Source organism: Gracilinanus agilis, chromosome 6 (genome assembly GCF_016433145.1).
Source record: "Gracilinanus agilis isolate LMUSP501 chromosome 6, AgileGrace, whole genome shotgun sequence".
Taxonomy (NCBI): domain Eukaryota; kingdom Metazoa; phylum Chordata; class Mammalia; order Didelphimorphia; family Didelphidae; genus Gracilinanus; species Gracilinanus agilis.
Window position 1 is genome coordinate 92,618,794 of NC_058135.1, and position 26,498 is coordinate 92,645,291.

A 26,498-nucleotide genomic window follows, 5' to 3' on the forward strand; every position below is an offset into this window, starting at 1 on the left:
CATTGTTATGATCACGGGCCACTGAAAGATTAATAAAATCAAGCTTTCATCAGTGGTTTCGAAGGAATGCTCAAACAGATGGGAGAACTGTAAAGCAATCAAGCGATTAGCTTTTATGAATAGTTTTGGATCAATGGTCAAACAGATGGGGGAAATATATTTGGAGTATATGTGCTTTAAAAAAAAGATAAATACTTAGAACCTGCCTATGATTTGTAGGAATAACTTCTCTCCCCACATATTGGGTAGATCCTCTGTTGAGGATTTATGAGAGGCCGTAGCAAGAATCTGAGCTTATTATTAGATGGAGTCCCCAGATCAATACTTCCATGGAATCATGATCTCATTGAATCACCACTCGTCTACCTAGTACCGAGTATTGTGCTATGTGGGTATGTTGAGAAAGATTCAGCGTGCATCAGTGAGACAATATCCACATTGGTGAGAGGGGTCCACTGTAGAAATAACTATTAAAAAGATGATTTTTTTTCCTCTATGTACCAGCATACCACATGCAGAGCAGATTCATCCCATTTCCCTTTTTTGACAGAGCTGCTAGACTGATAGACAAAAGAGACACGGTATAGCAGGATTTCAGCAAAAATAGCCATAATGAGAGGACAGAAGAAGTCATAAGATAAAATTTAATAGCAATAGATGCAAAACAATGTTTTGGGGTCCAGATTTAACTTCCTAAGGATAAGTGCAAGATGAATGAATGAAAAAATATTTCTTAAGAATTTACCATGTCAGATACTGGGCTAAGTGCTACAGGTAGAAATACAAAAAGCTAAGCCCCTGGTTTCAAGATGCTTATATTTTTAAAAAATATAATTTTCTTTTTGGGTCTGCATTTTCTCTCTCCCACCTTCCTTGGAGAAAGCAAAAAAAATACATCTGATGTTGGAAGCATAGAGTCAAATAAAATGAATTCTCCCACTGGCCTTGTAAAATATATGTACACATGCATATATATGGATATGCCCCAACATGTGTATGTACATACATACATACATACATGGATCATGTATGTGTGTATGCACGTTTCTCCATTTTTGCTGGGACCACCAAATAATTCCATGCATACTAAAAATCAAGACTATTGGGTTTGTTTAAAAAAAAAACAAAACAACTCTTACTGTCTGTCTTAGAATTGATACTAAGCATTGGTTCCAAGGGAGAAGAATGGCAAGGAAGAGGTAATTGGATTTAAGTGACTTGCCCACCCAAGGCCACACAGCTAGGAAATGCGTGAGGCCAAGAGCACTTTTCATTTAGGTCCTCTGGGACAGTTGTGGGTCAACGATTGATGAGGCTCCCCAAATCTTTTTGTGGTACTCCTGGTATGGCATAAATACTTCTGCATCTGCTCCCTTCACTCAGCAGGGCCCATTACACTCTTCTATTTGTATTCCCAGCCTATAGTCATGTTTTCCACATAGTAAGTGTTTAATAAATTCTTTTTTTTCATTAATCTTCTCTATCTGAGCCAATGCTCGACCTCAAAGCTTCAGGGAATTCCTCTCTGCCACGGCCATTTCAAGAAGCTCTGAATTGTTTATAGAGAAGGAATGCCTGTTACTGTCTTCCCTCGTTCTTTTAACTCATTCATTCTGGACTAGTCCTTCTGGTTGTTTGAAATACTCTGACCTCTCTGGTGGAAGACCCTCATCCTTCCTGAGCATGAACAAACCTGCCAAGAAAACAAGGCACAGGCAAAAGGAAGAGCAAGTTCTTCCCCTCCCTACAGGGCAAAGTCTTATTCGGCTTGATGGAAACCAGTGTCACACGCCATGCTCTTGGAAAGATATTTAAGAGAGAGAATGCATGCACACGCATATACATCTTTTATGATTATAGACACGCAAAATTTATACTTATGTACATACATATACATTATATACACACATAAACATTTACACATGTTTTATACTTATATACGCACATTTATACAATTTTATACTTACATACACACATATACATACACTTTATACACATTTATACTTATATGTACACATATATACATATACATTTACACACGCATTCTATACTTATATACACACATACGCATTATATACACACACATTTACACGTTTTATACTTATACACATTTTCACACATTATACTTACATGTACACATATATACATACACATATACACACATTTTATACTTACATACACACATTTACACAGAGTATACTTACACACAAAAACATTTACACACATTTTATACTTATATACACACATTTACACACATTATACTTACATACACACAAAAACATTTACACATGTTTTATATTTATATACACACATTCACACACATGTTATACTTATATACACACATACACACATTATATACATACACATTCACACACTTATACTTATATGTACACATATATACACATTTAATATTTATATATACACACATTTTGTATATGTATACATAAACTTTAAGTTTCCCACGTTTTATGACAGCCAACATTTAATCTCCAGAGCCGACTACAAATCATTTGTGCATTTTAGCAGATGGATAATACAGACCCTTTGGGGTATATGTTCTGCATGATGAACATATATGTTACAAACTACATGCCTGCATATACGTGCATGCACACGTGCACAGATGTATTTGTCTTTGTTAAGCCCTCACTCTTCTCTCCCTAATACCATCCATTTAAGTGTTTTGGAAAGTAAACAGAGCCTTCTTGACTCACGGCGTGCATACACCAATTTTCTGTAGACAGGCTTCTCTCCAAATACATACACACACCACCAGCTGTCCAAGACTTGGTTCTAAAGCTCAGACGTGACCACGTCACTGACCGCGTCACTGACCACAAAGTTGCACTGACTCTCTATTGTTTCTAAGACCAGCATTTAAAACCTTACGCAGAAGGGCTCCTTTCCAGATGTATTACGCATTATTCCCTTTTTACTTCCTCCCTAGTCCAATCCAACTGGCTTGCTCTCCGTGGCACCTCCCGACTTGGTACTTTTGTACAGGCTGTTCCCGGTGTCTCAGATGGATGCCTTCCTCATTTTTGCCTCTTAAATAGAATTGGTTTCCCTGAAATCCCACTTCAAGGACCCTCTCCCCCATGAGGTCTTTCTTGTTCCCCCTAGTTGCTAGTACCACCCCCCATTCTCTTGGAATATTTTTTTCCTGACTCTGACACATTCTGGGTAACTTTGGACAAGTCCCTTTTACCTTCTTAGTACCTTAGGCCAGCGATGGACAAACTTTTTAAAGAGGGGGCCCAAGGAAAGGAAATGCTCATCTGTCAGTCTATTTCTAAGGCAGCTCTTTAGAAGTTTCATTGTATCATATCCTACTCATTGTATTCATCAGATTCATTTCAGGGGGCCACATCTGGCCCACAGGCCGTAGTTTGCCCAGCACTGCTCTAGGCAACTCTATAAATGAGAGAGAAAATGCCCACCTGCATTGATAGAGGGAGTTCCTTATCTGGGAATTCCCCATCTCAATGAAATCACAGGTCTAGTTTCTAGCCTTTTTATTTTTTTAACACGTGTTGTTTCCCCTGAAAGGGGAACCCCTTGAGGACTGGGATTATTTCATTTTGTCTTTGAATCCCTCAGTTCCTGGCACAGTCCTTGATGTGTAACACTTAGAAAATAGGTGCTTAATAAATAATTGTTGACTAATATTCAAGAATATATTCAGGAACCTCTCATCTCCTCCTTCTGCTCTCTCCCCTCCAAAAGATGATCCAATACCTAAAGAGCTGGGTTGCATCAGGAAAGACTCTAGAAATATCACCTCTACTTTTTCAGAGAAAAATGGGGGAGAAAGTCTAGAATTGTCTACCACAGTATTACAAAGTCAAGAGCTCCTAAGGCCATATTCAATTTCGTTAGGAAGGAAAAAAATATATTTTAAAAGTATTATTACTTGACTTTTTACTGTGTGTCTTTTGGGGCTGTCGAGATCATCAGTCTTCTGATTAGGCGAGGATCTGAGAATGACATAATAATGGCCATTTCCCTGTGAGACAGGCTACCATTAAATCCTCAGTTCCTTCAAAACAGCATGAATTTGAGTTGATTAAAATCACCCTAAGATGTAGTTATTCAAAATCGCTTTTGTTTTTGAGGTATATCAACCTGCCAAGTCATCTAGTTAAAATAGGCTTTCAATTTTCAATGTAGTGAGTAAAATGCCACTTGGAAGAAAAGGTTGGTTTTCTGCATAAACAATATGCTTCTCCGGATTCATATTAGCACGGAGAGTTGACTCATTCCCTGCAGGCCAGCCCAAGCTAGGGGCTTCCTGTAACACACATTTCGGCAGGCCGCGGGAAATTTTACAGTCAAGCAAAGACCAAATGAGGTACGACAAGGAAGCCCAGAATACCTAGCCTGTATGCCATCTGTTGTTAACTTTCTTGAATATATATCATTTTAAATTCCATTAACTGGAGCTAATGGGGGGATGGAAGGGATCTAACCCAGACAGGAAAGCGGTTCCTACTTTCCTCACAAACCTACAATTATGAGTAATCATTTCCTTGTTTCTTCCTTTCTTCACATTTGGAAAAAAATCACTTTTCAAAGGAAATCTTGTTATTTCAGAGAAAAGACATACTTTCGACCCACGGACAAGTTAATAGACTGGGCCTAATCTTGGTTCCACCGAGCTGCTTTTGAGACCCTAAAGAGGTTCGAGTCCACCCGAGCAATGGGGAAGTTAGCTGTGCTTTTGTGTACATTTCTTTTCAAGGCTAGTTATTTGTTTAATTGCTCTGAACTATTTCCATAGGAAACCATTTAGTAAGTTGGGGGTTTTGTGAAATTCAAAACATCTTGGTGAGATGAAAATGGCATTTATTTGCTAAAGGCCTGTAATGAGGCTTAAACCATAATTGTGAGAAGTGAGGTAGAAACAGACAGGCAGGGCATATTCCAGGAGGGCCCACGGGACCCTCCCAAGGAGCACCTTATTTTCTCCCACCCTTATTTCAACTTCATGTTCGAAACCTGGAGGTCAGCCTGGCCTCTTTCCTTCCAATTGCATGAATATGCTAATGGCGCTTCCTTCTTATTAATATGGAAGAGCATCTCGCCTCAAGTTATGTGTTATAAAGTGTCTTTGACAACCAGTAACTGGCATTAAATAAATTAGCCCCATCTGATCATTGGGAGCCTTCTCTAGAGTGGATGTCAGATAATCCCTCTGGGTGCTTCATTTCCGTTTAGAGCAGGATTTCTGTGTGCAATGAGGGCCCTGAAGGCCAAGGCTGGACTTGAGCAGTACAAGGCACCTTTCTCAGTACAGTGTGATTATTGGGTTCCTGGTCCAAGCATTGAAAAGCATCCGGGGACACCCCAGGCCTGGAGAAAGGAGGTTCCTGCACCCTGCTGGATGAGTCACTCCTGGGCTTTGGAAGAAAAACTTCCAGATAGGTTTGAAAGTGAAACTGCTATCATGGGCCAGATTGTGCAAACAAATACACCAAAACTCTGATAACATGTTTTCTATCTGTGAGAGGTCGGGGTGGGGATGGGGGAGAGAGTGGGGGGCCAGTAAGTGATAAGAGCGCTTCTACAGTGCAAATCCGGCCTTAGACATTTATTAACTCTGGGTAGGTGTGTGACCCTGGACAAGTCCTCTAATCTGTCCCAGCCTCAGTGTTCTTATCTAAAAAAGGGGGACAATATTAGCACCTATCTTTCAGGGTTTACCTGAGGATCAAATAGGAAAAGGAATAAAATGCTTTGCAAGTCTAAAGTACTAGATAAATAATAGCTTAAAAAAAGATACTATTATAACAAGTTTATTAATAAATAGGTAATGCTATTATATAGTCTTAGGTTTGTCTGTTCACACACACATGTATGTACACTATGATGAACGCATGCTGAAATGAATAGGTGATGCAGAGGTTTTTAATCAGAATCATTTGGTGGTATAAGAAATAAAAATTAATCTACAAAACCTCAGCCCTCTTAAAGGATAACTATGATAAAGGATGTTGGACTTGAAGCCAGAAGCTCAGCTGCTTTTTAGTTTTATGACTTTAGAAAAGTCACTTAACGACTCTCTGCCTCATTTTTTTCATCTGGAAAAAAGTGGGGAGGCAGGGCTAGATTCACTGCTCCCTCCCTTTCGGCTCCAAATCTAAGTTCTTCTGAACATTTTCTCAAAGAGAAATAACAATAATTCACAATGTAGAATATGAATTTAGTTGTACATATAGGAATTTATTTCCCATATTACTTATTCACATATATGAATTTAGTTATGTATGTGCATTTAGTTATCTATACAGATTTAGTAATATATATTAATTTAGTTATATTTTTCATTTAGTTATCTATATGGATTTAGTTAACTATATGAATTTAGTTATATATACATATATACATTTAGTTATCTATATGGATTTAGTTAAATATATGAATTTAATTATATAAATAATATATATATGTTACTAAAATAAAACTAAAACTAACTAACTAAAATAAAGACCACTCCTCTACTTATTCATATAGTTCCTTATGGGTTTGTTATTATTTATCCGAGTTGGTTTGGCATTTCAGGACCCGGGAAAGCTTGGCATTGCTGTGTGATCTCTTGAAGACATCTGCTAATTAAGTTTAATGCCAAGACCACTCCTTGGGGCAGAACTTAGAGTGAGGTGCTGACATCCCAGTGAATGTTTCCTACTTAAGAAGGGCTCATTTATCACCATTTTTTAGTTCTTTTGATTGCCATGATAGTCACACTGCATAATCAAAAAACTAACCCCATCTCTATTCTAAACTGATCTTCCTAAATGGGGATCTCAGGGATCTCCTAACTCTCATGGGAAACTATATCAGTGGAGGCTCTAGCAAGGGCAGGAGCCACAGACATAAAAAATTTTAAAATTTTAATGTTTTATCTTTATTTTAATAACAAATTTCCACATAAGTTTCCCAAAGATTCCCCCTCTCTCCTTCCTTCCCCCTCCTGGAGTTGACGAGTAATTCATTAAAAAAATGTTTAAAAAGGAAATTATGTCAATGAGAGAAGTATAAATGATTCTTATGATTTCTTGGGGAATAATCAAGGAAGACAGGAAAATGTGCAAAAATTAAAGTTAAAAGTTTAAAATCAGTTTAAATAAGACTTTTGTATATTGACAGATATTACATGATGTTTCCTTCAAAACTGGAAAAAAAAATGTCTCATGAGCCCATGGGGGGCTTGGGAAAATATATGAGGTGATTGGTATAAAATAGCTCTTTCTAGAGAGGCTGGAAAATCACCTGTGGAAAAGCGGAAGGCTGAGGCTGAGGGTGGGGGTGGCAATGCCACTCATTCCATGCCAAAAATAAGAATAAAAATCTGTACATGAGGGCAGGACGAGGGAAGGACAGGAGAGCTTGGGAAAGGGCAAAAGACATTCATAAAGGCACGTACAAAGAGAAGCTCTCCTGCCAGTTTAGCTCTTAGTCAGCAATGTTCTTTTGTCAATCAAGTTAATATTTAAATAGGCCTTTGATAATAATGGTGACAATAATGACCATGAAGGAGTAGGTGGAGTTTAAGCCCTGAAGATTCCAGAGCTTGAGACTTGCAGGCACAGAGAAAGAGGGAGACATGTCCAGCGATGAAGGTGGCTTAGTTTAGTTCTCCACACTCTGTATCAAGCTCATCCTTTTATACCCCAGAGTGAAGTGAAGCTACCAAAGAGTCACAGGACTCCCCCAGAGGGTCCTGAGTCCCAAGTTATGTTAGGAAACAGGGACTTCTATTCCCCTGTGGAGCCCTGGCAGACCTCCGGAGGTGGGTATGGGCACTCTGTGACTTTTGAGAAGGGTTCACCATTTCTTATATAATTATGAGGGAAAGACAACCAACATCTCTCAGTCACTATGTCCTGGGAGAGGACAATCTGAGATAGGAAATCGAATAAGACCTGATCCTAGACCTCACCCTGGCCCTCAGCCATGGGAATAAGATATAAACATGGGCCACTCTGATAGACGTTGCCATGTGATAAATTCATTAGAGAAATAGAACTGAAGCTCAAGGGCAGATTTGAGGAGAAAAATGGTTACCCCAAAGGTAGGAAACTGAGCAGGTGAGTGAAGATTTAAAGGAAGGGTGGAAATGCAAGAGGAAAGAATGACCCTAACCTGAATCCCAACCCTAACTTAAAGACATTCTGGGCACAGAGAAGAGCATAATCAAATGCTCCAAGGTGAGAACCTACTGAGCATGTTAGGAGAAAGGAGCAATGGAGGAGTCTAGTTTTGCTGGTGTACTCTTAAAGGGAGAATAATTGAAGACAAAGCTGTAAAGGTGGAAGTGGTGCCATATTGGTAAAGGGTCTTGAACACCAGGCAAGAGAGTTTGAATTTTACTTGGTAGACTATTTTTGTTTGTATTTTAGATAGAGGCTGGATGAAATTAAATCTAATCATAAGGAGATTTTTTTATGGCAGTAGTACTAAGAATGGATTTAGGAAGGGAAAAGTAGAGGTAGAACACCAGTTGAGAGGTTATATTGGGAATTTGGGTAGTGGGAAGAGAGAGGAAGACAGAAGTAAGAGATCACAGAGGTGGAATTGATTGGACCTGGTGACTAATTAGAAGGAAGAATAAAACATAATCCCAAGGTTTTGAACATGAGAGACAGTGAACTGTATTACCATAAACAGAAACGGTGAAATTAAAAGAGTTGGAGGCATCACAATTAACTCAGTTTTACACATGATGCATTTAAGGTACCAATGATCCAACTCATTGGATATGAACTGTAAGCAGTCTGAGAGGCAGGTCAGAAGTTCAGAAAAACATTCAAGGATGAAGATATAGATTTAGGAATCATCTAAACAGAAAAGGTAATTAAAGACTTGGGAGTGAATGAGGCCAATACAGGAGAGTGCATGGAGGTGAAAGAAAGAACCTCGAGGAAAACCCCTCTTAATAAAGGGGTTAGTAAGGAGATAAAGAGCCAGTGAAGGAGGCAGAGGAGTGATTTATTCCAGTAGAAAAACCAGGATAGCATGAAATCTCTAAATCCAAAGAGAAGCTAGGATAGGGGCAGGAGAGAGGGTCAGGGAGGGACGGGCATTTTGTTGACTACTGAGAGGGCATTTTAGTACACTGGTAGAGTCATAAGAGCAATTACAAGAGGTCAAGAGGAGAGGGAGTGGTGATGAAATCCAATTAGTTGATTTTTTCTGGATTTTTCTCTAGAAGTTTAGTTGCAAAAGTGAGGAGAGAGATGGAATAGGAGCCAGATGAGCTAGAAGGGTTCAAGGAAGGCTTTTTTTTTTTAGGTTTGGAACAATAAAAGCAAAGAGGAATGAGCCAGTGAGGAGAGATGGGAAGGATGAATAAAAAGATGAATAATTGACATTTATATAGCACTTCAAAGCTTCCAAACATGCTTTAGAAACACTATCTGATTTGATTCTCAAGTAATCCTATGAGGCAGTATTTCAGACTAAACTGTACTTATTTTATAAGTAGGAAAACTGAGGCTCAACCACCAAGTGACTTCTTTCATGGTCATGTAGTTCGTTATGCCAGAGTTGGAATTTGAACCCAACCAATCAATCAAAATTTAAGTGTCTTCTATGTACCAGTACCATGTTTACCAAAGGAGCAAACCTTCCTGACTATAAAACCATCCTTCTCCCCAAGATGCCCAATTACTGATTAATGGAGCAAGACCTTGGAAGAGTCCAAGTGCCTGATGCTGAAGTGGGGCTGATGTCCAGGAAGCTTTAGTGAGGAGCAGGGGAGACGTCTAGTAACAAAAGGGCAGAAGAAAAGAGTGGGCAGAGGGCAGCTAGGTGGCTCAGGGGATTGAGAGCCAAGCCTAGGGGAAGTCCTAGTTTCAAATCTGGCCTCACACATGTCCTAGCTGTGTGACCCTGAGCAAATCACTTAAATGTCTAGCCTTTACCACTCTTCTGCCTTGGAACTCTTAAAGTCCATTTCCCTATTACAGAACGAATACTCAGTATTGGTTCTAAGAAGGAAGGTAAGGATTTAAAGGAAAGAATGGACAATGTTGCCAAAGAAGTTTTGAGGAGTGGATGACAGGGAGCTGAAGGAACTCAAACCCAACGGTCCTTAACTCACTGAAGCAGGCGGATAAGTCATTTGCCACACGTATGTTAGCTGAGTGTTTGAGAAGAGAGCAAAAAGTTTGGAACTGCCACTATGGAGAAAGGTAAGGAGTCAATATGAGCTGATAGATTTTCCAGCAGCACCAAGAGCACAGCTGAAATGCTGGATCATAAATTTATAGAATCTGGTGGTCCTTATTTTGTTTTTGTGAACTTCTAGAGAACAAGACACCTGCTGCTCTACCCTATCATTTCTTTCTGTGAAATGGTTCTTGGATTCACTGCCTTCCCCATTCTCTTTGCTAACCACTTGAGTTCAGTTAATTATCAACTCAGGATTGGATTGCCATCTTGGGTTTCTAATTCCCTGCCTTCAGGGGAGGCCCTCAATCTTGAACATCACTATCGGACCAATCTTCCTTAAATACTGCTTTTCATCCTGTCATTTGAACAGGGACTCAAAAACATATAATGGCTCCCTATTGCCTCCTACAGGGAGGCTCAGATCCCCAAATGACACCTGTCTAACCTGTCATTTCTTGCATCTTCCTCTTTAGTCAAGGAGGCCTCCTCCCTGTTCCTTCATGTGCCATTCTCATTCCTTTCCTCTCCCCTCTCTCTCCCTTTCTCTCTCTCTCCCTCTCCTTACTGTTTCTCTTTCTCTCCTCTCTCCCCTCCTTCACTCACTCATTCACTCTCTATCTGTGCCTCTCTCTCTTTCCCCTCTGTATCTCTCCTGTCTCTCCCCCCTTATCTCTCTCTCTCTCTCTCTCTCTCTCTCTCTCTCTCTCTCTCTCTCTCCCTCCCTCCCTACCTCCCCTTCACTCACTCACTCTCTGTGTGTCTCTCTCTCCTCTGTCTGTCTCTCCCTCTATGTATCTTTCCTGTTTCTCTCCCCTTCATTCTTTCTCTCCCTTTGTTCTCTCCCTATCTCTCTCCTTTCTATCTCTGTCTCTCCTCTCTGTCTCTCTCTTCTGTCTCTCCCTCCACTCTATCTCCCTTTGTTCTCTCTGTCTCTTCTCTTTTTCCCTTCTCTGTCTCTCTTTGTCTCTCTGTGTCTCTATCTCTCCTCTCCCCTCCTTCACTCACTCTCTGTGACTCTCTCTCTCCCCCTTCACTCTTTCTTTGTCTCTCTCCTTTCTATCTCACTTTGTCTCTCCTCTCTGTATCTATCCTCTGTCTCTTTCCACCTTCACTCTCTCTTCTTCTCTCTGTCGGTCGGTCTCCCCTCTGTCTGTCTCCTCTCTGTCTACCTCATTTAAAAAATCCTTTTTTTCCATCTTACACTCAATACCATGTATTGGTTCTAAGGCAGAAGAGTAGTAAGGGCTAGGCAATGGGGGTTAAGTGACTTGCTCAGGGTCACACAGTTAGGAATGTCTGAGGCCAGATTTGAACCCAAGCCCTGGCATCTCTAGATCTGGCTCTCAATTCCCAAGCCACTCAGCTGCCCCCATTCCTTTCTCCTTTTATTTGTTCATTCTGATCTCTCTGTCTAAAATGTCTTTTTTCCTTTCTTCCAAAAACTACCCATCTGTCAATGCTCAGTTCAAGTTCCTTCTCTGATTGTTCCAGTCTACAATATTTATCTGAACTATGAGAGTCTTGGTTTATCTTATTGAGGCAGATATGTGGTTCTGTAACTACTGCTGGATTTAAAGTCAGGAAGAGCTGAAGTCAAATCCTGCTTCCCACACACTTATTAGCTATATGACCCCGGGCAAGTCATTTAACCAGCCTTGGTTTCCTCATGCATAAAATGAGGATAATAATAGCACTACTTCATAAAACTGTTGTGAGAATATAAAAAGGGGTTCTTGCAAATCTTAATGCATTATAAAATGCCAGTTATTATTATTGCTTGGCATTCAATTGATCTCTAATTATTTCAGGATTTAATCCAATTGATTTCTAATTATTTTATGGTTTTGTCTCTCTGACTCAACTATAAACTCTAATTATGGAAGGAACCCTAGGCTGGAGTTTTCCTGGTTTTCCATTTTCTATTGAACCAAAGACACTCATTATTCAAATGAACTTACATTTAGATAGCACTATTATGTTACTAACAACTCTGTGAGGTAGGTAGCAAAAGAATGACTACCCATTTAACGGATGAAGAAACTAAGGCTGAGATAAAGCGACTTATTCTCAGTCCCACAGTTGGAAAATATCAGAGATGGGATTTGAAATCACATCTCCTGACTCCAAATGGAACGCCTTCCCTGGTCAATATTTATTCTCAATCCAAAAATGAGACTTAGAAAGTTCTTTGTGTTTCAGTGATTTCCAGAGGACTAAGAAGTGATGGACACCCTCTAATTATTAGTGTAAAGAGAGCTTATAGAGTAGGGTCCTGGGGCCTTTAGCTATACCTCTAGAGGAAAGGTCAGTATACAAACCATTAAGAATAGGGACCAGTTTTTCAGCAGCGGTGTCATCTAGTTTCCAGGGACTTCAATGAAAGACTTTGTATCTTCAATGAAGGAAATTTAACTGGTAACAAGGAAGTATAGAGGAAACCTGCCAAGCAACACTTCTTCCACTCCTCCCCTAGTCCTTAATCTCCTAATCAAAACAAATGATACACAGAAACAAACACCAACATGCCCAGAGGAGTATGGCATCCTGCATGCCTCTTATTTAATTTTTAAGATTTTTAAATTAATTTTTAAAATAGCTTTCTTAAGGGAAGCTCTTCTTTTAAAAGACGTGTAAATGATCAGCTTTAATTTCCAGCAACAGTAAAATGTACAAGCTTAATTTTTGAAACCTTTGCACTAACATACACTTCAGTTTATATTCAATTAGTTCTTCCTCCACAAATTATAAGCTCTATTTCTGAGAAACTCCTTACAACAAAACATTACAGAAATCTGATGATTTAGATCAGTGGTCCTCAAACTTTTTTGGCCTACCGCCCCCTTTCCAGAAAAAATGTTACTTAGCCCCCCTGGAAATTAATTTTTTTTTAAATTTTAATAGCAATTAATAGGAAAGATAAATGCACCTGTGGCCATCACCACCTCCTTGGATCACTGCAGCACCCACCAGGGGGCGGTGGTACCCACTTTGGGAATCACTGATTTAGATGAATGAGGCTTGACCTGTCAAAGGTTTCTCCAGTTAGGTGAGATTTTCCAAGATATGAAACAAAGGCAACTAGCCAGAGGCATCACTCATCAAGAGAAAGAAGTCTAGCACCCATGAAGGGATTTAATGGTTAGATCCTGGATTTGTCACTTAAGTATGAGACAAGGGCTCTCTTTTCCCTTTTACTGTGCAAAAGACATAGTTCTGAGGAGACAGGAAGGGGAAGAGGGGGAAAAATCACTCATAAAGCACTTACCCACAGTATAATAGCCTATTTTCTAGGATATATGTGAATGCTCATCAGCAAAATACAGGGCAGGATTAAGTGTTGGAATGTCAAGATACTGCTATAATATTTTAGAGGCCAAGAACATAGGCACAAGATGACTTCCTTATTCTATCTCTCTCAAAGATGAAGCACATTTACCATGCAGTAAAGAAATAGATTATACTGTATATTAAAAGAATATTAAAAATATATGACTCAGCTAACTTTAAAATGGCTTTCTATTCCTTCCTGTTTCCATTTATTAGTAAGATTAACCATCCTCTTTTAGGTACTAGGATCACATCCGTAATTTTATTGTAGCAATTCTCATGGTACTTATCTTATACTTTTCTTCCTGGAACACTTTATAAACTATTATAGGGATAATTTCACTCTTGAGTAAATTCCTGCCATTTGGGGGGAGTGAAACATGGTGGCTGTTTAGCAATCCCCAGCAACCCTACCAATTAGCTATGAAAGGCTGGTCCATCACATAAGCTTTAAATCAGTTAGTCTGCACCCTATCTCCCCTCCACCCCACCCACAATTGCTCTGACTTACTTGGTAGCCTCCTAGATGTTTGGAGACTGAAGGCTGGGTCTGCTATCCCCCTGAAACTAAGAGGAAATTAAGATAAACGAAATACACGGTACCTACAAGTCTAATCAAAGACCTCAATGATCTTACCTCTCCCTTTACTGCCCAAAATGAAAGAGTCCTGTGTCCTATTTTGCTAGTTTAGGGGTGAGGAAATAGAAGGAGAATGGAAAGAATTAATCACTGTCACTGCTCTAGCATTATTGATTCTGTAGCAAGGCTCTAGTCTAGGGTATAAATTTTGTCCTGATGGGCTGATGTGACGAGGGCAATCAACAGCCCCCTTCAGAAGAGAACACCTAAAGTCTTGATAAGAGGAGGTGAAGAAGCATGAATAGTCGTTAAACCATTTATTTCTAAAAGGCATTTTTCATTCAGTTTTTATGATTATTCTTCTTCCTCTCCTGCCCCATATATTATCTCTTTACTAGGAATAAACTAGAAAAGTGGATTTTGTTAAAGGTTCAGACTACTGAAATAAATAATAATCGAAACTATATATGTGTGTGTGGGGGGGTATATATACATATATATTTTTTAATAGATGAAATAAAAATAGTTCCAAATGTAATAGGCATTGTGGAATGAGGCTGCCCTATATTCTCATTCTCATTCTCTCTCTCTCTCTCTCAAAGATAAAGCAATCTGGCAATTTGGAGATTTTGAAAGCTTTTTATATTGACAGATGTCTGCCTCTAAGATTATGCAGGAAATTCTAAAACCTGAGTCGAACCTCCATAATTCCATGGGGAAAGGAACTTTTATTTCAATAATAAATTCTGAAGTTTGAAAATAAAAGGTATGTTGTTAACTGAAATAGGTACTGAAACAGCAGGGCTATTTCTACAAAGCCTTCCCAAAAGCTAATTCGTATTCCAAAGGGCACCCATAACCGGTGACAACTTAATCTGATGTCCTCTAGCTCACAGGTGAATAGCAGGATGTGACAAAAGTAGTTTCTAGCCAAATAACACACATAACCTCAAAACCTAGTACAGAATTTTCTGAAAATAATCTTGATTTCTCAAAGAAAAGGGAAAGATAAGAACAATTCACTTGGGGGGTGCAAGCAAATATTTGAAATGAAGAGTAAACGGAAATCCTATGCTAGTTAAAGAGAGATGGTATGTGAAAAGGGTACTTCATTTTTATGGGTTGCTGCCGGTCAAATGGCTAAAATGTCCACGAATCTTCTATTTTAAGGTCTTATCTCATAGCAGGGATAACTTAATTCTTTTCTTGCTTTTGCCTTAAGCCACTGGACAAGGAACTGGCAAACCACTCTACTGTGTTTGCCAAGAAAATATCCTGCACAGTATTGGTGTGATGTGGTCTATGAGATCACCAAGAGTCAGACATGACTGAGCAACAACAGCTCCTCCCTAGACATGGGCTCCAGCCATGGCAATCTGGATGATGTCACTTCAGACTCCTTTCCTTTTTTACATCACGAGTGGGCTGGTCTAGATGATATCTCTCTAAGGTAAAGATCCTAGCTTACCCAGAATTCGACTTTGAAGGTATGGCACAATGGAAAGGACTCCCAACCTTAGATCTGAGTTCTAATTGACTCTGTTCTCTCCTGAATTAGCCTTGGAGAAGTCGGTCAGCTTACTGGTCTTGGATTTCCTGAATTAAGGTATGTATAGTACTTTATAAACCTTAAAGGGTTATATAAATGTTAGCCATTATTATTTTTGTTTTTATTGTTGTTGTTATAAGGAAAGGCCTGGATAATCTTTAAGGTGCCTTCTAGGGTTATTGGTTTTTAAAATGGTCATTGGTATTTACGTAGTACTAAAAGTTAATATATAATATAATAATTTACACAGTACCAAATTAATATTTATATTTTCTCCTTTGATCACTCATGCAGTTTCATTAGGAAATATGAAGTTAAGGAGATATACGTATATATATTTATTAAAATATAAATAAGTACATTTAAAAATAAAAATTTAAAAATTAAAATTAAAAAATAAAACATTTAAAATCCTTTCCTTTCATCTTAAAATCAATATATGTATTGGTTTCATGGCAGCAGAGTGGTATGGGCAAGGAAAAAAGTAGAAAATAAAAATTTTAAATAAAAGCTTTAAAGTCCTTTCCTTACATCTTAAAATCGGTGTTGTGTATTGGTTCCAAGACAGAAGAATGGCAAGGGCAGGGTAAAAAAAATAGAAAAAAAATTAAAATAAAAGTTTTAAACTACTTTCCTTTCATCTTAAAATCAATATTGTGTATTGGTTCCAAGGCAGAAGAGTGGTAGGGCTAGACAATGGGGATTTAGTGACCTGCCCAGGATCACACAGCTGGGAAGTATCTAAGACCAGATCTGAACTACCTCCCCTTGCTAGTCCTTGATCTCAAACCACTGTAGCCACCTATCTGACCCCCTTAGAGATATATTGTTTAAAAATAAAATTAAGAAGAGGTTCCACGCAGCTATTTATTCACTATGTATGAAAAGAACCTGTGGGCTCAAGTTCTAGTCCTGCAACTTCTTAATATTTCTGCAATCTCTCTGAGCCTCAAGTTTCATCATCTATAAAATGAAGAGATTAAAGAGGCAGTCTAGCAGAGAAAATGGGGCACTGAATTTGAAGTCTGGAAAACCTGGGTTCAAATCCCAGTACATAACTTCCTGCAATATGTCAATTCAGTTTTCTGGGCTCTGTTGCCTCATCTGTAAAATGAAGGAGCAGAACTCAATGACCTCTTCAGTCCCTTCCAATTTTATAACTACAATATTTACAATTTTTTACAATTTACAATTATAATTTACAAAAATTACACATTTATAACTATAATAACTACAAATGATTGGGTAGAAGACCTCTGAGTGCTTTTCTAGCTCTAAATCTTATGAGTTCCCAGTCCCAAAATGGCTTGATTCAACCACACTAAAAATGGGAAAACTGATTTCATTCATGAAACACTTTTGAGGAAGGCACACTAACTTGCAGTTTGAGAGGTCAAGCTTTGTTCTGAATTTATCAGCCTTTTGAGAATCTATAGACTTTGATGAAAACTTCAGGTAAGACGTCTCAAAAACATCTGTCCATGTTTTCTTGGCAAATACAGTAAAGTGGTTTGCCATTTCTTTCTCCAGCGGATTAAGGCAAAGGGAGAGGAAGACTGAACTAATTTCTGTTGTGAGAGAAAGGCTTAAAATAGAAGAATCATGGACATTTTAGCTGTTTGACTCATCAGCATGAAATCTCCGTGCACTGTTATCAATATCTGTGCCTTAGCATTCATCCAGAAAAAGAGGGAAAATGTGATATAGTGGAAAGAGCACCACTGGGGATGAGGAATTAGGGAACCTTCATTCTACTGTTGGACTATTTGGTTACTAGTTACCCCTTGGCAAATCAATTTTTTGGGGGGGCCTTGGTTTCCCCAAATGTAAAATGAGGGGCATAGGGGTTCTTAATCTCTTCTGTGTCATGGACTTCTTTGGCAATTTGGTTTTAAAGCCTTTAGACTTTTCAGAATAATGGCTTTAAATACATAAAATTAAATACAAGGATTACAAAGGAAATCAATTGCATTGAATAGTTATGAAAAGCTTAAAAAACAACATGAACACTGGACTAGATAATCTATATTCCCTTAGAGCTCTGAGAATCTATGATTCACTAGTGGATTTTAAATGTTACCTTGGACCCATGATAGAAAATATCCTGCCCTACACCCACTCCTAGTACTATATTCCAAAGAGATCAAAGAGAGGGAAAGGACGCAGAGGTGCAAAAATACCTCTAATAGCTCTTTCTGTAGTGGCAATGAACTGGAAACTAGCAGGCATCCCCATTCACTGGGGAATGGATGAACAAATGAAGGCGCATGAAGGTAATGTAAAAAATGATGAAAGGGACAGTTTCAAAGAGACCCAGGAAGACTTATATATGAACCGAAGAAGATCAAAGAAGGCGGCCTCCAAAGAACAATTTAGATTTATAATATCAACACTAAAGGCAAATAAGTTTGACAAACTAAAGAACTCTGATTATTGCAGTGACCGGTTGTATTTCCAGAGCACCCATGATGAATTCTGCTGTTCATCTTCTAACAGGGACGTGATGGCCTCCAAATGCAGAATGAGACATGCATTTCTGGACCAGGCCAACCTAAGCATCTGATTTGCTTGACTATGGACACTGGCCAAAAAGGGTGGCAGGGCAGGATTATTCAGGAGGAAGAGAAAATCAGAGCTTGTTATTTGAAAACCAAAGTGTAGGCAAAGTATGGGCAGAGAATTTTTTCAAGCAGAAATTAAAAATTAGGCCTTTTCTTCAAAACTGTCTGAGCCAGGCTAGTTGCTAGAGAGGACAAACATAAGTTAAAAAGACATAGTCTGTAGCTGCCTTCAAGAAACTTAATACTGAATCAATTTTTTACAGTATAAGTAAAAATTTAAAAATAATTGTAAAATAATTCAAACCCCAATTCTAATATATGTGCCCCACAGACGAGTGATTTTGCCCTTTTAGAATCTTAGTTTCCTCATTTGCAAAAATGAGGATAATACTTTTTACTTTAGAAACTTTTTTTTTTAATCCTTACCTTCCATCTTAGAATCACTACTGTGTATTGGTTCTAAGGCAGACGAGTGGTAAGGGCCAGGCAATGGGGGTCAAGTGACTTGCCCAGGATCACACAGCTAGGAAGTGTCTGAGGCCAGATTTGAACCTAGGATTTCCGTCTCTAGACCTGGGTTTCAAACCACCGAGCCACCCAGCTGGCCCCTAGAAAATTTAAAAAAAAATTGAAATTGTATGTACTAATTCCAAAAAGGTACCCTATGGTTTATTTAAGGGCGTCTTTTGATGATGCATCACTTCCATGATACATGCCAGCAACAACAACAAAAATCTTAGAATTTATTTTCAGATTATACCGGTAAAGCACTCTGTCTAGTTTTCTGACACTTACAACATCTCCCAGGAAAAAGGAAGTCTCCCTTCTAGACAATGTGGTCAAATTAAATGTGAAGCAATCCCAGGAAACATCAGGAGCTCAGCCAGAAGAAACACCCCAACCAAAAAGCATAAAAAGGAAACTCACAGTCTGAAACAGAATCCTCTTTTTTTTCCTCTTCTACTGCTATCTGTAAATCACTTAGCTAACGTTAAAATGTTATAATATGAAGTGTAGCACACTGGGTAGAGTGCTGGGCCAGGAGACAGGAAGCCTCATTTTCCTGAGTTGATATCTGGCCTCGGTCACTTACCAGCCAGCCACTTAATCCTGCCTGCCTCAGTTTCCTCATCTGTAAAATGATTCAGAGAAGGAAACGGCAAACCACTCCAGTATCTTTGCCAAGAAAACCCCCAATGGGGTCACAGAGAATCACACAAAACTGAAACGAATGAACAACATGAATATAGCAAAAGGATAAAAGAGTTACACAGCAAAGCTTAAAATATAAGTAGAGGATTTCCTTAAGCTCGAGCTATGAACTCCTTTTATTTATAGCGCTCTCTCTAACTTGCAGCCACATTGAAGAAGGGACAGTCAATGGGAATCGGCTCAGCGGAGCTCAGCTATGAGTCACTCAACCATCCATGCCCAATCAATTAAAAGCCAGCCAGAGAGAGGCATGCTGGGTAGTGGCGACGTCGCACGAGACGCCCAGTCCCAGTCGGACGTCCTACGGTGCCGGTGGTGCCGCCAGTTTACGGCGCCCAGGACAAGTTTCTGTTTCCCGGTTCCTTGGGTGAGAACCATGTTCGGCGTCAGCCTCCTAACGAATCTCATGGAGAGGGAGTGGAAGGAGAAGTGAGGCTGAAAAGAAGGACCCTGATTTCTCTGCAGGGAGCTGGAGAGAAGCCCTTCGCTCAAGCCCAGAGTCTTCTCAGCCAGCCAATGGCCTGGATTTGCATCGGAAAGGAAGCCCGGCCAAGCAGGGCTCCAACTGGCTCAGGAACCAAATCCCAGAGCCCAAGGGATAAAGGACTTGGGGATGCTTCCAACCAAGAGGGCAGAGAGCTAACGAAGGGCAGGAGTCCCAGGGTTCCCCCTGATTGGACCCCAGAGAAGGCCGAGGCATTTTCGTTTCCTTTGGCGGGGGCCCCCGGGAGAAACGAGGTGCAGCAAGAAGGTTTGGGGCCAGGCATTGTTACTAGCACCAGGTTTTCTGGGCCTCTGAGGGCTGATTGAAAATAAAGGCCAAGAGGAGATGCATGGGGATCTGCGGAAGCAAGGACATAGGGGGGCCGGCAGCCCTTATGTCTACCTCCAAGTTCAGGCAGAGGACAGGCTGTTGGGACAGATGGGAAGCAGACAGAAAGGCCAGAGGACTTTCTCAGTCCTAAAATTATAGACAGGCACGAAGGTTTAAACAGCTCCATGTCACAAAAGGGTCCTAGATGGATTTAGAGTTAGAAGGTCCCTCGAGACTCTGATGTCCAACCCATTCATTTTACAGATGAGGAAACCGAGGCACGTAGAGGTGAAGTGACTTGCCAAGGGTTACATAGGTGATAAATCTCAGAAATAAGATTCCACTCCAGTCATTTTAACTGCAAGACCATCATGGTTCCCACTGGGTTGGAAGGTATCCCAGACTTGTGTCAATATCCAGTCTCTTTTCCTCTTTCTGTAAGCTCTTAAAAAAGCCATTAATGTGTAGCAGAGTAGTTTATTTTATTTTATTTTGGTTTGCTTAGGGGGCAAGAGTGTGCCCAGCAAGCAATCAGTCTCAACATAAAAATGTGAAAGTAGTGTATTCTTTTTGATGGAGTAGAGAGGTATACTTAATTTTTTTAATTATAAAAAACTTTGTTTGCACATGAATATTTGTAACTACTAATAGATGCTAAACCCTGGCTTCTATAGATCTTGGAAAGCTGATTGCTAAATTTTCTGTGTGAAGATTTTACAGCTCAGAAATCAACAAATACTACAAAAATTAGGACTTTGTGATAGCAAATTAATAATGCAGGTTAAACTTAAAAGGGTGTCACACAGCATTTCCCCCTTGAAAAGCTGATTGCTAAATATCTACCAGATCAGTCTGGGTTAATATTCCTGTCGTAAAAGATAAGGATTTAGCATTTGACGAGGCAAAGGTTGTAATGTTGTGGAATCCTGGAAAAAAGAAACTTCCTAAGTACAAACTAAATTTCCTAAAGTAAACTTCATTAAGTACAAACTTCTCTTTCCCCTAGAAGAAATAAAGATAATGGGGAAAGGAAGGACTGAAAAAAATGATTAACAATTCTGTTTAGCAACATTTAGTAACCTTTCCCCCTTCTCTTGCAACTTATAAAAAAATGAGGTTTCTCAAAGTTCCAATTTGTCTAAAATGTATTATTCTTAAGAAGTCATCTCAGTGTATTTATAGTTTCTTTGGGGGGAGGTTACTTATATATGCCTTTTCTCTTACAAGTCACTCAACCCCCATTGCCTAACCCTTATTGGTCTTCTGCTTTGGAACTAAAACACAGTATTAGTTAGGGTTAAAAAAAAGTCTACTATATATTTTTTCTAAGTGGATGGATAATCATTGGAGGGTCAGTCATTCAAGGTATCTAAGGAGTGTAGTAAAGGGGAAAATGTATTAAAATCAGTTGTAAGATCTCCATCACTTATTAGTTTTGTGACCACAGATAAATTACTTAATCTTTTAATTTCTTCACCTGTAAAATGGGGACAATAATATTTGAGCTTCCTACTTTGCCACGTGGTTATAAGGAAGGGTTTTTGTAAGTCTTAATGTAAACTCCCAGGTTCCAAACCCATGAGATTGGCTAAGCAACGACAAAAGACAAAAGAAGGAAAAAGAAATTGTTGAAGTGGGAGACAGGAACACTGATGCAATGTTGGTGGAACTGTAAATTGGTTCAACCACTCTAGAGAACAACTTGAAACTATACCCAAATATAATTAAATAGAACATATCCTTAGACTTGGCAACACTATCAGGTATATAACACATAACTGCCAAAGAGGTCACAGACAGAAGCCGAGGACCCATATTTGCAAGAATATTTACTGTGGCACTCTTTGTCGTAACCAAGAATGGAAACAAAATTGATGCCTAGAAAATGGGAAATGACTGAATAAATTTGAAGTATATGAATGTAATGGAATATTATTGCACCATAAAAAATGAAGAATATAATGGGTTCAGAGAAACATGGAAAGATGTGAAATGACGCAGAGTGAAAGGAGCAAAACCAATGGAACAATTTATGTGATGGCCACCATAATAACATGAAGGAAAATAACTTTAAAAGACCATAAAACTGTGATCAAAGCAGTGAACAACTCTGCCTAGAGAGACAGATGATGAAACATAATTTGGGGAAGCAAAGGTTCCACCTCACATTCTTTTAGAAATATTTTTAAATTACCCTAATCTGAAGCCTTTGGAAGAGTCTAAAAGAGAAATCTTTTTAGACTTCTAGGCCAGGAATTAGGAAATCTTGAATTCTTCCTCAGTGATTTGTTCTCTTTAACTAACCACAACACATTTCTTCTGCTTTCATTCAGGCTGCACCTAATTTACACCTTTGACTGACCAACTGAATAGAAATATCTAGGAATAATTCCCACTTAGTTTACACCTTTGATGAAAAGATTCTTTAGAAGATATTTCTCACCTCATAAAATCAGAAGGGCAGAGAATGTCTTTCTAGTTGCACTAATGGCGGTTCAGGCTTATGGGACACCCTCTGACAGAAGACAATCAGTTTCAAGATTAATAGGGACTCTGATTCCTTAAAACTAAGAGACTTAGTCTTGCTTGTGGGGATCAAATTAAAATTGGAAATTCTCTTACTAAATTGGAAATCCAATTACTTCGCCTTGGACCAGATTGAAAGAGGAATCCTCAGTGGCAGTGCTTAAAGAGGAGGAGTTGGTTCCAAAAGATATTTTCTCCAAGAGTGCACCTACATTAACATTATTCCTATTCTGTTTTGGTAACTGAGCTTAAACTATGTGTCTTCCCTTAACTTTGCTGTGGAACTGTCTTTTGTCTCAAGATTACTATAAAATACAAGTAAAGGAGGCTTGGGTGAAGAAAGAACTTTCAAGCATGAGTATTATAAACTATAATAATAATATAGCATTTATATAGCCCTTTAAGGTTTACATAGCACTTTACATATGAATGGTTAAAATGCAGAGGATAGAGTTTTTCTTCTACAAATCCTTTCTTGTTTTTTATGTGTATGGAAATGTTTTTGTTTGTTGTTTGTTACAATAAAAGTAAAAAAGGACCAATAAATACAAACTGTTATTAGTAATGTATTTATATATTATTATTTTGTATATGATATAGAATATAGGACAATAATGACATATAATTTTATATATTATGTATAATCTATATTATATACTTACTATATATAACATGTATTATATATGTGTATAATATTTGGTCAAACTTGTAGCTAAAACATTGAAATAAATAAATCACTATATCAAGAATTGACAATAATCTGAGAACTCTCCTCTTCTTTACCTCAGCTATTGGCCATCACAGTAATGCATAGCTGGTTGACTAGAGGCTACCAAATGGTCCCACTGCCATTATGGGGATCCATTTTGCAGGACATTCTTCGGTGTACCTGACCATTGCCCAAATGTGTGGCACAGTAGCTCTCGTATAAAGCATATACCCAAATGATGAGATGAAGAGTTTTGTAGAAATGATAAACTTCTATAATTCAGTTATTCTACATGTTGCTTCAGCATATAAAACAAGAGTCTCTAAAATCAACAGAGGGTATACTTCCCTTTAAGGGTAAAGAAGGTCCATTCAAGTCTAGGCATCTTGATTTGCTTATTTTCAAAATCCTAAATCCTTCTTAGAGGAACAAATATCACTATCACAGACTTTAAATTAGCTGACTTATGAGGAAAGGGTTTTTGCTGTCTTACTTTGATGGCTCTCTGTAATTAAAGTTAGTATGTAAGGGTAATGCTTCTCAAACTACCTATTCAACTCACTGGAATGTATAAGTTTTATTTGGAAGCCTGAGTAATAAGAGCAATAACTAGAGCTTTGGAAAGAGAACTAGAACTGGCATCAGAGGGCTGTGATTTTTGAAACCCAGCACTGCTCATGAATACCTTTATATCTCCAAACTCCAGTTTCCTCATCTGTAAAATGGGTTCTATTAGACGACCTCTTTCTCACGCCCCTGTCTAACTATCAATCCATAAGCTCACAAACACCAGGCACTGCTGATACGGTCACTCGCCACTAATTTAGAATTTATTTACTTTAAGGGAACATCAGTCAGATAGGATTTGCTCACAGAACTTAATAATAGTACTTCACTAGTACTATTAAACAAAATGGGAATTTGAAAAGTATGCCAATATTTCCAGAGACACAAAGCCACAAAACATAAAACGCCAGTGGTGACTAAAAAGTTCTCAAAATTTCCTCTTGCTAGAAATTGAGAAGGAAATAGGCATAATAATAACATAATAATAATAATAATACTAACAATAACAATAATAATGTAGCCCTGGGGTGGAAGTCAGGAGTCCTTCTTTCTCATTCCATATCTCTATTCTGTGACTTTATGACAATCACTTAGCTAGCTTACTCCTTTGTAAAATGGGCAAACAAACTCGAACACCTAACTTATAGGATTATTAGGGAGGATCAAATGAGATGATCCACAGAAAAGTGCTTTGACAAAGTAGAGAGTTTTATATTGTATTATTGGTATATTCTATGGGATAGAATATTTTTTATTCTATACCATTATTAGAGATTAAGGAAGGGGATTCTGACTCTTTCAAGGAAGATGCACAATTTATTAAAATTCAAGCCAAATTCACTCCCACAAGCTCTTAAATGCCCTAATAAAACAGCAAAAAATAAACCAGATAGTTTACTCACTTGAGGGTGGTTCACATCCTTTTCAAGAAGGAATAAAAATCTACCTGCTGGCGCATCTTAAAAGACCCAGGGAGGAATAAAGTCTTCCTCCAGCAAGAGCAGCTACCAGAGTCTGGGCTCTCCTCCTGGTCCATAGAATGGGAGGGGCTGCCTCTGGCCTGTGGGCCATAGTTTGCCCATTATGTCCTAGATGATGGTATCAGTCCCAAGAATAAAGGCTGCCAAAATGTTCTATCTACATTCTCCAACTTGGGCTTCACCACCATCCTCAGAAAGAGGTCCTATAAGTATTGTTATTATTGCTATTCCCATTTCTTTTTTTTTCTGATGAGGAAACAGGTTCAGAAAAGTCCAATGTCTTGCTCATAGCACAGAGCTAGTAAGTGTCAGACATGAGACTTGAATCCAGGTTTAAGGAAAGCTTGACTAAGAATTTAGCATTCTTTGTAGTGGGGAGGTGGAGGTGGGAAGGGGGTAAGAAGCACCAATATGCCCACTGCTCTCTTCCTCCTCCAAACTTTCTTTCTTACACTTGGATATATAGCCATGTTACTCTTCGGCTCAAAAAGCTTCCCTGGCTCCCTATGGACTGTCAAGTAAGTTAAAATTCCTTTTCTTAGTGTCCAAGACTCTCCCTAATCAGGAACTTCCCTACCTTTTCCATATTCAACTCACACTGTATTTCGACCAGACTAGGCTACTTAATCTCTACGTCTCCCCAACATAAACTGTGCTTTCACACCCCGATAGCTTAGGTCGCATTAAATTCTCATACCTGGAATGCCCTGCCCGCTTCTTTTAAATTTAGCACTGCTAGATGGCTCAGTGGGTAGACAGCCAGACCTGGAGATGGGAGGTCCTTGGAAGCAATACTTAGGATTGATTCTTATCTATCTATTTATTTATTGATGACTCTTAACTTTGGTCTTAGAATTGATACTAAGTATCAATTCCTCAGCAGAGGGGTGATAAGGGCTAGGCAATTGGGGTTATGTGGCTTTTGTGTGGTCTTCATAATGTGAGGCCCATGAACTATGCCCAAAGAGCGATAAAAGACTGCCTGCCCTTTGATCCAGCCATACCATTGTTGGGTTTGTACCCCAAAGAGATCACAGGAAAAAAGACTTGTACAAAAATATTTATAGCTGTGCTTTTTGTGGTGGCAAAAATCTGGAAAACAAAGGGATGCCCTTCAACTGGGGAATGGCTGAACAAATTGTGGTATCTGCTGGTGATGGAATACTATTGTGCTCAAAGGAATAATAAACTGGAGGAATTCTATGTGAACTGGAAAGACCTCCAGGATGTGATGCAGAGTGAAAGGAGCAGAACCAGGAGAACATACACAGAGACTGATATACTGTGGTAAAATCGAATGTAATGGACTTCCGTACTAGCAGCAATGCAATGATCCAAGTCAATTGGAAGGAAGAACTACAGGAGTAGAAACACAGAAGTAAAACAACCGCTTGAATACATGGGTTGATGCGGACATGATTGGGGATGTTGACACTAAAGGACCACACCAATGCAACTATGAATAATATGTAAATAAGTCTTGACTGATCACACATG